Consider the following 13,965-nt stretch of genomic DNA (forward strand, 5'->3'; position numbering starts at 1 on the left):
CAACATGTGCACATTCAGGCATAAACACACATTACAGTAAAAATAAAACATACCATACCTGCTTACAGCCTCCACACGCGCCCGGCCTCCAGGGAGGACTAGATGGTCCTTCCCTCTGCTCCATGATGTAAACATGCTGACTGACAGAAGAAGTCTCCTCTCTTGTCAGTCAGCATCTCTGCCCTGTTAGCGCAATAATGAGAGGCAGCGGGCCAGTCTTCTGATGCCCCACACCTTTCATTATTATGCCTTACATTTGTTGCATATTCGGAAGGGTTCCACAACAACCAAAAAAATGCGTAGCGGGGGATGCACTCCTACTTAGAGGCAAGCTGCACAGTATTATATGCCAATAAAGCAACTGGGGGTACTGTTCTGCCACCCACTCAGGGGAGGGGGAAGTCGCAAGTGGGTAATGCCCCTACGCCCATAGTGGTAGCCGTCAGTGGTTACAATCCCTTCAAGCAAATCTTTTTTGGTTGGCGCATTGGAAGGGAGACCACAGATCTCCAAGAACGTATGTCCTCCTAGTCTGTCAGAGGTCCTCGGTGGTGTACAGAGCAGCATAGACTTTTAAAGATGGTCACTTTATCTTTATCGTGAAATGGTAAAGAGCTGTCTTCTTTCTGCAATTTTCTCCTAATGTCAGGGCCGTCACAAGGGGGCGGCAGGAGGGGAAAACTGCCCAGGCCTCGCTTTGCAGGGGGCCTTACGGCACCTTCTCCTAAGTAGAAGGTAGCACAGTCCGCCCGTGTCCTTTATTCACACAGGGGACTGTGCTGTCTGCTCTCTGCCCCTGCAATGATTTTGGTGTGTGTTGCAAAACCGCTTGGCTCCTTAACAAAAAGCAAAATAATAGGAGACAGCAGGGCTCAGAAGTGAGCTCTGTTGCATCCCTTTATTCAGCTGACAGTGCAGACATGCTGAATGACAAGAGATGACTCCTCTTCTGTCAGTCAGCGTGTTCACGTTGCTCAGCGAGAACACGCTGACTCATAGGGGAGGAGTTCTATCCTGTCAGGCAGCATGTCTGCATGTCGGAGTCAGTGTTTTTGACAGGTGCATGGAGGTAAGGTAAGTGATTTTTATTTTAAATTAAATGTGTATATAAATTAAATTAGTGTGTATATGTGTATGAATGCATGCATGCATGTTGGTGTTTATTTGTGTGTCAATGCTGTGTTTGATTTTATGCATGCATGAAAGGAGTTGTGTGACTGGTGGATGAATGCATGAGTGAAAGTGTTGTATGTGAGTGTTTGTGCAGCCCCACCCCTAAATTTAGCTGCCCTGTGGGCCATTTAATTAAGGGGTGAGTTCATGGCATCAGAGATGCACCTAGGATCCAATTTTAGGGGTGAGGGGGAGTAACACTTGAAATGTTGGGAAAAGCGCTAACTTCAGAGGCTGTGAGGGAGGGGCCAACTTACATGTGTGTGGGCATCTAACACGTTTCCACATTCAAATGAGACTATTCTGGTGAAGCTCCAATATTACAAGCAGCTAACTCCTGCCTTCATTTCTGAAATGTCACATGTAAGGACAGACTGCTGTGAGAATGAGATATCTCATGTCACCACTTCCTTTCTAATCACCCCCCTGGCCTGCAAGTGCTAACTCCACGTCACAAGTTCAATTACCTAAAAATGTATGCATATGAATGCAGGTGCTAAGAGTGAAATGTTTTATGTTAGTCATTGTTGGGTCTTTGTTAACAGGGAAGCCCTGGCACTATTTACTGTTTGTGTCCTGTTCCGTCTGGCCACAGCTCTGTTGATCAGCATGGCAGGGGCTGGGTGACAGTTTTGAAAGCGGATAGTGAGTGGGGCCAAAAGAAAGCATTGCGCTGTCAGTCTCCCCACTGAGGGATGGCATCTGGGCCTTTCAGCTTTTACAGTTGAAATGCCCCCCACCCCGCTTTTAACCACTGTGCTGCATTATTTTGACTTCATTATTGATTTAAGCACTCCACAGTTGCCTTGGTCCCTTTTTCCAATCAGTAAGGCAAGGGGTGCCCCCAAACATCAAAAAGAAATGGGCCCCCACCAGCCCTGACACACCTTCAGCCAGCCCTGCTCCCATTTCCCTCCCAATTCCCTGAGCCCAGCTAGGAAGCTGAGTAGCTATTGCACCTTCCCTTTGGCCACTAGTACCTTTCACCCCAATTCAGAGGCTGTTTACTTTCATAATGCTGTGCTAATCTCTGGAGAGGTGGGCTATCTAAAAGCTGAGACCAGAACTTAAGACTTTGGTTTTCATCAAAGTGAGTCTGTTGTTATCACATGGATAAGGCTTTTGTGCTCTGCATGTTTGATGATGATGCTGCTTCTTAACAAGTGCTATTGGCTGGCGACACATCGGAAGAGGCCTTCTGCCTCAAAGTGGCAGGGGCTCGCACCACCCATGCAGCCAGGTCGAGTCATCAAAGCCCAACATTTCAGGAGGACGCTAGTGCCTGATCTGGTCAATGGTGTTGCGCTAATTATTTGGGTAATTAAGTGGGCCACCAATAAGCCAAAATGATTCAGTGGTGGAAATAGACTTTTTTTCTGGGGCATCCCTCCTACCGCAGTGAAAGAGATCGGGTCCAACGACGGGAGGATTAGGAGGGTTTAGGGCAGGTATTTTAGTCACCCGCATGAACATTTGCCTCTTCCCCGCAGAGGATTTATCGTCAGCAAAGTTCAAAATCTGCACCCCTTTTAAAACTAAAAAAAGCACATCAATATTTCCAATATAGTGCAACATTGACAATGGATTTCACAGGGCTCCCGCTCAGACCCTCAAGTGGTCTTGTGGGGAAGCTTCTCACTTTGGAACCTAGCAACCCACGGTTCAAGTCCCTGCCCAACATAGTTTAAAGCACGAACACACCACAGCATTCTAAAATAAACATAAAGTGCACATAGGTTTCCCACATTGTGGAGCTGTATCTGAGATCTGGTGAGTAATGTGTTGCCAGATCCTGGATCTGGGAAAATCCTTCCCAATGACATCATTGAGTATAGATAGGATAAAATGGCATATGAGGAGGGACACAAAGCTTGTAGATGTAAAGTTATTTGCCCACCCATTGACTTCTCCTGGCCATTCTAAGCCATGTGGCAATTCTCACCCAGTTCCTGGCCATCCCATCCAAAAGCCCTCTTCATTGGAACTCTTTGAGCTAGCTTTAACAAGTTTTGACATCAAACTTTGCCCTCAATGTGCCTGCAAGTGTTTTCTCAAAGGAGTCTTTACTTCATTGGAATTGTAAACACGAAACTGGCGTAATACAAATGTCTTGATCAGGTCTGCCTTCAGCCACTCGATTTAAAAGCACCCTGTGTCTTTCGCTGAAGTCATGTTAACAACAAGCATTGGCAAAGCCGACAGTTTTGGCTTGTGCATGAGTATTAGGCATTTGCCAGGCACTGCTATTAGCTGCTCAGGCACTCAAACCATTTTGCACCTGGTACCATCAACTGCCAGCTAATGCCAATACAGTAGTGCCTTTCCCATGCTTACACGAAAGCCAAAACTGTTAGCATTGCCAATGCTCTTTTTGCTTTACTCTTGATGCACAGGACTATGCATCAAGGTTAAAGCAAACATACTACTTGGCTAAATTACCCCACATTGAATTGAGGCCAATCTAGCCAGTAATAACACTTATGGTACACAGTCAGCCTGGATATACTTTCTGTGACATGGCATTTTTACTGGCTGGGAGTCCTTGCATGGTAATAATAGCATATAGTGATGCAGCCTGCATGGACATAGATGGGAACAACCAGCATGAATATATGTGTATACTAGCATATGTTGCGTGCAACGGCGGCATGAAATGTATTGGGAACATGTTCCTGTGCCCGGTTTGTGATTTGCAACTATTGGGATTTTCAATGTGCTTCCATACAAAACCAATTGCAAACTGCATGGATTTCTACCCAATGTTGCAAAGAAATTGCTGTAAAATGCATAAATGTAATCCAATGTTTCAAACATTCTTGGGAGTGAAAACCCCCCCTCAAGCAACCTTTGTTTGGTGTGGGCTCCCTTGCTGTGTTCTGTTGAGCCTGCAAAACTGGCGCAAACATGTAAGCTTCTTAAGTTCAGAAATGTACCAGGCTACCCTGTACATCATCTATCTGTCACTTTGTATGATGTGTGTTTCGGTACACACACAGGGGCAGGGTGCTCCTTAATGCTGGCGTCATGCACCAAATGCCGTCATGCCATCCTATATATATGTATGCATATGATACAAATGTTAGTCTGGCATAAACCTTTCTTCAGTAGAGAAAGCTAACTTTGCTGTAGTTGATTTGCAGTTGTAGTAATAAACCATATTTGGGATCCTGCACACAAACTCAAGGGGAGATTTCTCGAGTCTCCTGTTTGCGGAGGAGACGCTGCTGACCCAGTGCAAAAAATTGTAAGGGGGCCTCACCAAATCTTTTGACCCAGGACTCACCACATCTTGTGACAGCCCTGCGTAATGTTAGCAAGCGCGTCCTTTCGGTGCATAAGGCAGGCATTTCCCAGCCTCATTGCCATTTTCCTTACATTGCTGTTTTACCCACAGGAGGGGATATTCTGTTTTATTAGTGCTAATCAAGCTTAGCTGATTTCGTACATGATTTATTATAAAAGAACAAACATCTTTATGGTGTTCACAAAAAAGTATTCACTTCCAACTCTTGAATATGGGACAGGGGGAGGAAGATAGGATATCCAGTTAGCTGCAGTAAAGCAATTTTCAAAGAAAGGCCCTCGACACAGCCTCGACAGTTTTTTCGAACAGACAACAAATGCGAAAAACATGTATAAAGAAATTGCAATTAAGTGTGACAGCGGAGGATGAGTCATGTCTTTTGAAATGAAGAGCCATTCTTGGGCCACCTGCTGCTCTTGCTGCTCTCTGCCCCCGCACCCCCCACCCCACCGGGCAGCACAGCCTGAGTCCTGTTTAACCAGATCACGTTCACCCTGAAAGCTGAGTCCAGCTACCACCAAAGCAAGGCGCATTTGCACAATTCCCACATCGCCACTCTCATGTGGTTTTATCTTGTTTCCATGCAAATGTGCGGGCTGATGTTTTGGAAATTGCTCTCTGCTAATCATGACTAACATGAGCTTGTAATGTGCTCTGTAATATAAAAACAGCAACTCTAGAGAGCGGATAGTTTATTTCGGGAACAATTTACACAATGCACTTAGCGTGAAGAATTGAGTAGAGGAAGGATTCGGGACTAGCGAGCAGACCTGAGGAGGCTGAGCTCTGGTGCAGGCAACGCCAACATGCACTCACGATGGGGCAATGCTTTCTGAGAGAATTGCACTAAGCTTTACCCACTGAGCACTAAAACCCCCGTGACCTGCTCGCGTGACGAAACTGCAATTGTGCAACATTCACGAATGAAACGCGACAACTTTGCGCAAGTTTAATCAACACCAACTTTGCTTTTGGAAGCAGGCCGGTCTAAGTACCTATGGCAGTGTTGCATGCATAGGGGTCAACGCACAAGACATGTTACGAATGTTACATATAGAAAGCACAATTTGTTCAAGCTCGAAGCCAGCAAGTCTACTGGCACTTGCGCATTGTACACTATGTGTGGGCAACTTGCATTGTGCAAACAGTCTGGGGCTTGCAGACACTTCGCATAAAAGTGTGACTACATAAGGTCGTTAATGCATCGCCAGGAGTGGACTGGGAATCAAAAGAGGCCCTGGAAATAATGTTCAAAGTGGCCCCATATTACACCTTTTCAGCAAGCCCAACCCTTTTCTTATGGGTAAATTTGGAAATACCACACAAAAAAGGCTCGTGGTGCAGAGGCCTACGGGGGCATCTCCAGAGTTCTCCATAGGCCAGTCTACCACTTCGCTTCATAACCCTTTTCTCAAAAAGCTGCTCAAAGTTATCACCCCCTACTTTCATTTCCCTTTGCCTGATCTGCTCAGCTAAAGGGCAGGCTCCGGAACACAGGCACACGGAGGTCATTTTCCGACTTCTCTAAGGGATAAGGTTTAACTGCACAAAGCGCAGGTTCTGAACAATACCGCCAACATGATGAAACACTGTCTTCCCATATCGCGAACGTGACCCATTCCATTCAGGATATGTGTGTGCAGGCCTTTTTTTCTCGCATTCTGGGACCTGTAGTTCTGAAATTACAACGGCAATCTCTTGGACCACATCGCCCAAAATGCAAAGCAAATGATTCAATTGGATTACTGTCTCCTTAATGGAATGAGGTATGCTTGCAAGTACATGCAAACTCTGCACTGCAACCCCTCCTCAAACTCATTACATTCTCTTAAATGTACAACTGACCAAAATATTACAAACAGGATTTCCTTTTAATTATCTCATGTCTATGCAATTGTTTAAATGCAGGGCACCCATCTCTATTTACCACCACAAAAACAATTGCTGCTCTGTAATACATTATTTCAAACATTAGAAGCAGCAATTGGAATTTGAATCAAGCTGAGAAAAACGTATTTTATGTAAATAGGTAATGTTAGGCTACTGATCTAATGCTTAACATACCATCCAATTGCTGTTCCAAATGGTCCAGGAGGTGGAGGCGAGGAACTGGCGACAGTTCCTAGTCATAGGGTTAGGTTACATGCCTTGCGCCTAAGAGTACCTTTAAGATACTTCAATGCTGTGACAGATTGCCATCTGTGAGGGTGTGAAAGCCCTGTCTTTTATTTTTTTAATTAAAATAAAATGACGCAGGTAATTCTGTTTCTGAAAGGGTGGTCTGCTAATCAGTCCCCCTCCCCTTTTAAAATGATTGAAGCCAAGCACATAGTACCTCCATGGTCCTTCGCCATACCAGTATCCTGACATCTGCAGCGCCTGTTCTTCATTGGCACAGCGCAAGTGCAAAGGACACATGTCTATTCCTGATAGCTGCTGGATGCAAAGTCTCCACTGCCAGAGGTGGAAGTTTATTTTCTGCACAAGTGACCTATATTATAATCATTGTCTACCTTAATTTGCCTGATGGCACGGTAATCTTTAAAAATAAGCCATGCTTGGTTGTAGCATGTTAACTGATATGAGCACACATTTACAAAAGCCATACCAATCTGATATCATGAAAGCGTAAAGTCTGTGAGGCCAGACCCCAACTATGTTAGATAAATGTGCATTCATAGCTAGCTGTCTCTACTAAACTAAATGGGGCACTGCCAGGATTTTGTCTCTATGAATCCTAGGGAGGAAGGGGTACACCACCCCTCAAATCCCAGAAACTCTCAATATGAGATCTCCTGGGGGTTGGTGTTTCAAAGTCATGCACTGACACAACAAAACCAGCCTCAATCCAAAAGTGCCGCTGAAGTCAGCTGGCATGGGAAAGGGGTGGTGCCAGAGTCAGCAGAGGAGGAGGTAGGCCAGAGAAGAGGTCCCACCATCTTTGTTTTCTTTCAAGGCCCTCTTCCTTCCTGTCCCCTCCATTTCCTGCTGGACAAGTCACTATAGCTGTGATATGAGAAGGCAAGGGTCACTTGCTATGTCAACAGGAACTGGACTCCTTACAGCAGGTTTGCCTTTATGAGGAAGGGGTCTTCCACTGTTTCCTTGTTTCAACTTTGAATGGCAGGAAGAAGAAGAATACACTTTTGAACTCTGTTGGAAGTGAAGTCCATTCCAGAGTCCTCTGCCATAAAAGCAAAGACACACGGCAGCAAAGTCAGAGGAGGTCTCTGCCCCCGGTGCACATTGGGGTGAACTGCTGCTGGACCAGGGCCTCACTTGGGCTGTAGGGGACCCAGAATCTTGTCACTGGCGGTGAAATAACCCCTGTAGGTGCCAGGCACACCCCTGTACTAGGAGTGCATTAGAACAGCATAAAGCACCTGGGGCTCCACTGAGTGGGAAAGCCAGATGTGAAACCTGTAGTATCATTGGGTGCAGGTAGGAAGTACCCAGTTCCGGAGTGGCAATCTGCTTTCTATGGGTTTGGTGGAGAAGCTTGAGAGTATGCTATCCTTAGGGAAGAGGCAAAGAGCACCTTTTCATAAATCGCCTGGGGTGGACTCATAGCCATCACATAGTATCAGCTTAACCACAGCTAGAGCACCAAGGAGCCGGCTCAATGCTGTTGTGCCTGTTAACATATGGATACTGTACTGTTAAGAGACCCTGCTCCCTGGTCCCATTCTTGGGGTCATACAGAATTGCAAGCCTCCTTGCCCTTATTCTTCTTGTAAGATATATCCCTTTTGAACGGGTGACATTGGTGCAGGTTCTTGCCTAATTCCTGTGCTCAAGTACCCAGAGTGCAATACTACACTAGTATGTATTTACTGTGTTTTTGCTGGTGTTTTTAGTTAAAGTTGATTGTTTTTTTTTCTGCACAAAAACAGCACACATACAGGATATCGTGTCTGGACACCTACAACAGAAGGTAATTTATTGTGCTAAAAACAACTCCCTCAGTATTACAACCTTAATATCCTCTAAACAATTACACTCCAAATTTTACATCTCATCCCTTCATTACCTAAAACCTGAAGAGCAGCAACACACAGAATGGGTATAAATGTGTTCCCTTTGTTTACAATTGTTTTTCCCTGTGTTCCAGTAAACATAGGATAGCCTTGTGTATCCATGTAACCAGGGCGCCTGTTTTCGAGTCACAGGATTCTATTTAGCAAACCAATGCTCTCTCTGGGAGCTGTAGTCTTCTTGGTTTTAATTTAGTGAATGTACCAGAAAACAATGGTTTTGAAAACGAGGTTTCTAGAAGTGGTGTCCGAATGCCAGGGCCACTCCTTTGATTGCACCACATAAGAAAACACAAGTAAATTAGCCTAGCCACTTGCTACAATATCATACATGAATGCTAATTCACCCTTTGCCCAAGTATTATGCCTTGGTTTGTCCCATTACATCTTTCTTGCACCCCTGCTAACCCTTCAGGGCGTAACAACTATGCATATATAAAACAAAAACAACCTGCATGCATCCAGAGGAAACGTAGATTCACAGGACCTCAACATCCAGGCATTGAAACTTTGCAATACCTCATCCAAAGAGCCTTACAGATAATCACAACCGCTCAGATATGCGGCATAAGAAATGCTGTGATAATGCACCAGTAATCTTCACACTGAGTCCTACTCTTCTCATCACTGAACCTTACGTTCTTGCCCCCCATAATCCGTTGCAGATTATGGTAATGTCTAAATTTCCACACCATCCATTGACCTCATTTGCCAACTCGCAAATGGTTATTTTCTTCCACATGGGTACACAGTATCTATTAGAGAGAGGGGGAAAGAGAAAGAGAGAGACAATGGCAGCATTGGGAGCTAGAAAAATGGGACTTGCTGCAAATGGCCAGAGGTTGGATTGCAGGATTTAATGTCTTTAAGGGCTACTTCTGCCTTCCCCCAACTAACCGACTCCCCTCTTAAATCTCCTATCCCCTTACACTACCCACACAGCCCGTCACTGATGGACACCACAGACCTGCCTACAGCACATCAACACTAGCCAAGCCACGACTAAGATCTCGTCTTTAGCCTTGTCGCACTATCCCACGCCGGTGTCTAACCAGACCCAAAGAGCTGAAGTCAGATCTTTGCCTCTCTCCTAAGGATAACATACTCTCAAGCTTCTCCACCAAACCCATATAAAGCGGATTGACACTCAGGAACTGGGTTCCTCCTGACTGCACCCATTGAAACTACAGGTTTCACATCTGGCTTTCCCACTATACCTCTAATGAACCCCAACCCTCCAGAGCCAAGTGCAGTGAGACCACCAATAGTGGCAGACAAGCACTATACAGTACCACTTACATTACATCAAAGTATGCGCATACCTGTACATGAGTACATGAAGTAAGTGTGGCAGGAATGCATTATGAGAGCCCTAATGGTGCCTCAGTGTGGGTTACTATAACATGCTGGAAGTGGGTATAGTGATGCGCTATGAGAGACCTGAGCATGCCCAAGTACATTGTTCGAACTGTCTTTCTGCCCATGGATGCTATAACATGAGGCACATTGTTTAGGCCCTGTTAGCCAACCGCCTTGGTTGTGATTGACACAGTATGAAAAGAAAAATGGATGTGTGTGTGTGTGGGTGTGCGTTATCTATGCACAAGTCAGGGTAGACCAAAGGATCTCTTACAGGCAGCATTCTACAATGCTAGACCCAGCCTGCAAAGTAGCCCAGGCATTTACAAAATGGCTGATCCTAGCCACACATGTGCCCTTTCCTTCAGTTTTCAGGGTCCTGCAAGTATCTTATCCGTATCATATTCGTGTTGCATGTGTGCATCTGTGTATAGGTCTACATATTGGGCAGAGTACAGTGAAGGATATCTTATAGGTAGCATTCTAGAACCCTAGACCCAGCTTTCATAATAGGCTAGGAATTTACAAAATAGCTGATACTATCTTTCCTAACACATGATGTTTTGCTAAATTTTCACACACTTACAAGCTCCTTCTTGGTGCTGTACATCCCCTTTTTAAACGTCTCAGCTGGTTTAGCATGAGACCAACGGAGGGGACATGCAGCATTGCTCTTGCGGTTACAGAGGACACGCACAGCAGATGCCCAGTTTACAAGCTTGCGTTGGGGTACTTCTGCTACCATCTTCAACATTTTTCTTCACACATCTTACCAACTTGTATAAAAGTTGCAAATACAAGAGCACAATTCATTCACCACCCCACATACCTCAGAGAGACAGCCGTAAAGCCTCTCTCCTCCTTCCCTCCTTCTGTAGTGTAAATTGCTCTCAATGGGTTAGGCCGTCCCTTACCTGGCTTCAGGACAGCCCTTCAAATATGGATGTATAAAGAATTGCTTGTATTTGTAGAGCTCGCCCTGAAGAAGGACCACTGTAAAGGTCAGAAATGCATTGGCCTTATACAGACTCTGCTTCTTCATAAACAATGATCGATTATTAAAAGACTAAGGGCCACATTACACGGAAGGCGGTAAAGGTTAACAGTCACTGGTAAGGGTACCGGTGACCGTTAACCCTTACCGCCTTACTACGAGGTCCCTCTGCGGGATCCGACCTTAACGGCTGGTTTAGACCAGCCGTTAAAGTTGGGACCCACAAAGGGACCTTGGTGCTAATTACGGTACCGCAATTTGCAGTGCCGTAATTAGCTCCTTCCCCATTCTCATTATGCCCTATGGGGCAACAATGGGAATGTGGAAGGGCCATGGAGAAAGGGGGAATTACCGCCCCGCCAACGTTGGAATGGGGTGGTAATTCCCCTTTCTTCCATGGTGGTACCGGTATGGTACCGACGGCAACCATGGTGCTAATAGCACCATGGTTTACCGCCTACCGTGTAATGAGACCCTAACTGATTACCTAAAGACTTTACAAAGAACTCTATCCGTTTTTTTGGATTGCAATAACATTAAAAGTTGGAAATGATTGAATAAATATTTTCAGTAGTATTTACTACGATTGTTTGCGACCCAAGTTTGATGACATAATTTTTTATCAGACATTTCTTTTTCTTGTTTTTACCCTGGTCCCATCATTTAGCTGTGGCACAAGTAAGGATATCTTCCCTGAGAACCTTAGGTTGGAAAGGTCCAGAGAGACTGCAAACTCGCGATTGCCGTCTTATTGGAAAGTCCATCATGTGAAGACTGGAGGGGTGTATCTGTGCTTCTACCCCCTATATGGTAGGGTAAAGGCACAGAACACCCCAGCCAAGGCTCTCCATTTGGTAGCTATGGATTAGCAGGCAGTGATGCAGGCTGGTTCTTAAATACAGTGTTTCCCCAAAGCCCCCACAAGAGAATGTCCACACACTATGTTAGGTGATAACTTAGCTTCTTTATATAAAATAAGGTTCAGTAATATATACATGTAAATAATAACACTCTGTACTTTGGCAATACTTATTCAAGGAATGGCAAATACAGATGCACTATGTGGTACCACACAATACATAAATTCAGTAAGAGATGCGCTGAATGCAGACAGTTTTAAATAGGCATATCAGTTGTTAAGTGTGGTGTAACAGCATGATTATGAACAAAAGGTATGTTAGTTATGAAAATTGGCAGAATGCTTTCTTTAGACTAGATACACAATTCTTTGCGAGGATCCCTCCACCTGGGCAACCTGTAATGGAAAAGGTAGGGAGTAACTTATCTTGTCTTTTACAGCCCAGTTCAATAATGTTGTTCAATTAACTTTTACTTTCTTTTAAAAGGTTCCACCACCCCAAAGTACCTGAGAGGCCATAGGAGAACCAGACCCAAGATGAATCTAGGACCTCTGGATGACTCCTGAGGCTAGAAGTTGCTCTTCCTTGTCACAGTACCTTTGGTGCCTTGGCAGGCAAAGTGGCAGAGTTTCTCAGTTTCACTCAATTATTCCCTCCGAGGATGGATCCCCCTTTGAAGAAGGAGCCACTGGGATGCTAAGACAAAGAAGAAAAATGGAACCAAAGTCTTTCTGAAATGCAGCAGTTTTCCTCTTTGCAGTGGCTCCTTTGGTTGAATATTTCCCAGACTGTAGAAGTTCGGGGATGATGAAACTTGCTGTGGGATCCTTAAAGGCTTGGCAGATGAGAGTAAGACCCCTGGCACCCTTCAATGACTTCTGGCGGCGATGGGTGCATAGGTCACTTTTGGTATCGGGTCTCGGATTTATGCAGTTGTCCGATTTGTGGTTCTTTTGGTGCTGCAGCTACAGCACAGACCCTTGGTCATCTTCTGGTGACCTGGACTCAACCACTGGAGTGGACCTCGGACCTTCACCAAGTTTGGACTTTGGGACGTCTTTGTTAGCTTCTGGTGTAGACAAACCTACTGACGGCCCTTCCTCTCCACTCAGCGACTCTGGACTCTCTCCAGTAGGAAAAAGTGGTCAGTGATGATGGCAAGGGTGTTGTTTGAATTGTTCTTAGGCAGTTTGGAACTTTCCCAGCTCTGGGAAGTGTCCAGTAGCACTACGCCAGGGTACCCCACTCTTCAGGGTGGTAGACTGCAACGGCTTCCAGCGGTAACAAAATGCACCTCCGGACCATGGATGACACCATTGGACTTCTTCAACTCAAGATGTCCGGGCACTCCTTTTCAGTACTCACGAAGACCTCTTCTCCGGATTGCAGGCACACAGGATTGGGATCTAGGGCACTTCGGATGAAGAGAAGCAGGTTGCACAATGGTCCCTTGTAGCTTGTGAGAGGTCTCATTTGTAGGTGCTCTATGGATCAGCCATTGATGATGATGATGATGATGATGACAGGTTATCTATAACGTGGTTAATACCCCAAGGTTTCTAAGGACGGACACAGGGATCAAACTTGTGGTGCTCTGTGTCGTCTTGCTTCCAAGGCGAGCATGTTGACTCTGAGCTATCCTCCCGAGACTGGAATAACATGGCAGCTTTTGGATTTCACAAAGAAAATGTAGCAGCAGACTTCTCCTCCAGCTGGGCTTCAAGGAAAAGCTTCTACTTGCATCAGCTTCGACTTCAGCTTCTGAACAAATTAGTGAATGAGAGGTCCCCTGCTATACACATTGGTTCCCATTCAATCAGAATGAGCCAGACTCAGTCAACCAATCACGCAGAAGGGCATTCATGCAGGCAGACAGCCAATCAGGCTCACAGGCATTCAGGCCATTCTCTCCACCCAGATACCCATAACAAAGAATGTGGATTGGGGTAAGTTCCAACCTCACAGCACCAACCTATCAGCACTCAGGGTTCATGTCTGTTTCAGTCAGGGCTGTCTCAGTCATTGTGTCACACACAGAAACCAGACACCCATAACACAGAATAGGAGTTCACTACATACTCTATTCACACAGGTACAACCCCTATGGTGTACCACCAAAACACAGCCCCTGGGAAGGCTCCAGTAAGTCTGACAGGAGGCAGCCCTTAAGCCATATATGGTATTTCCACCCAACAGCCAGCCAGGAGAAAGGGACGGAGTCAGGGCTTCCCAGGACATTTG

Source organism: Ambystoma mexicanum, chromosome 7q, assembly GCF_040938575.1.
Source record: "Ambystoma mexicanum isolate Mex_15411 chromosome 7q, UKY_AmexF1_1, whole genome shotgun sequence".
Classification (NCBI taxonomy): domain Eukaryota; kingdom Metazoa; phylum Chordata; class Amphibia; order Caudata; family Ambystomatidae; genus Ambystoma; species Ambystoma mexicanum.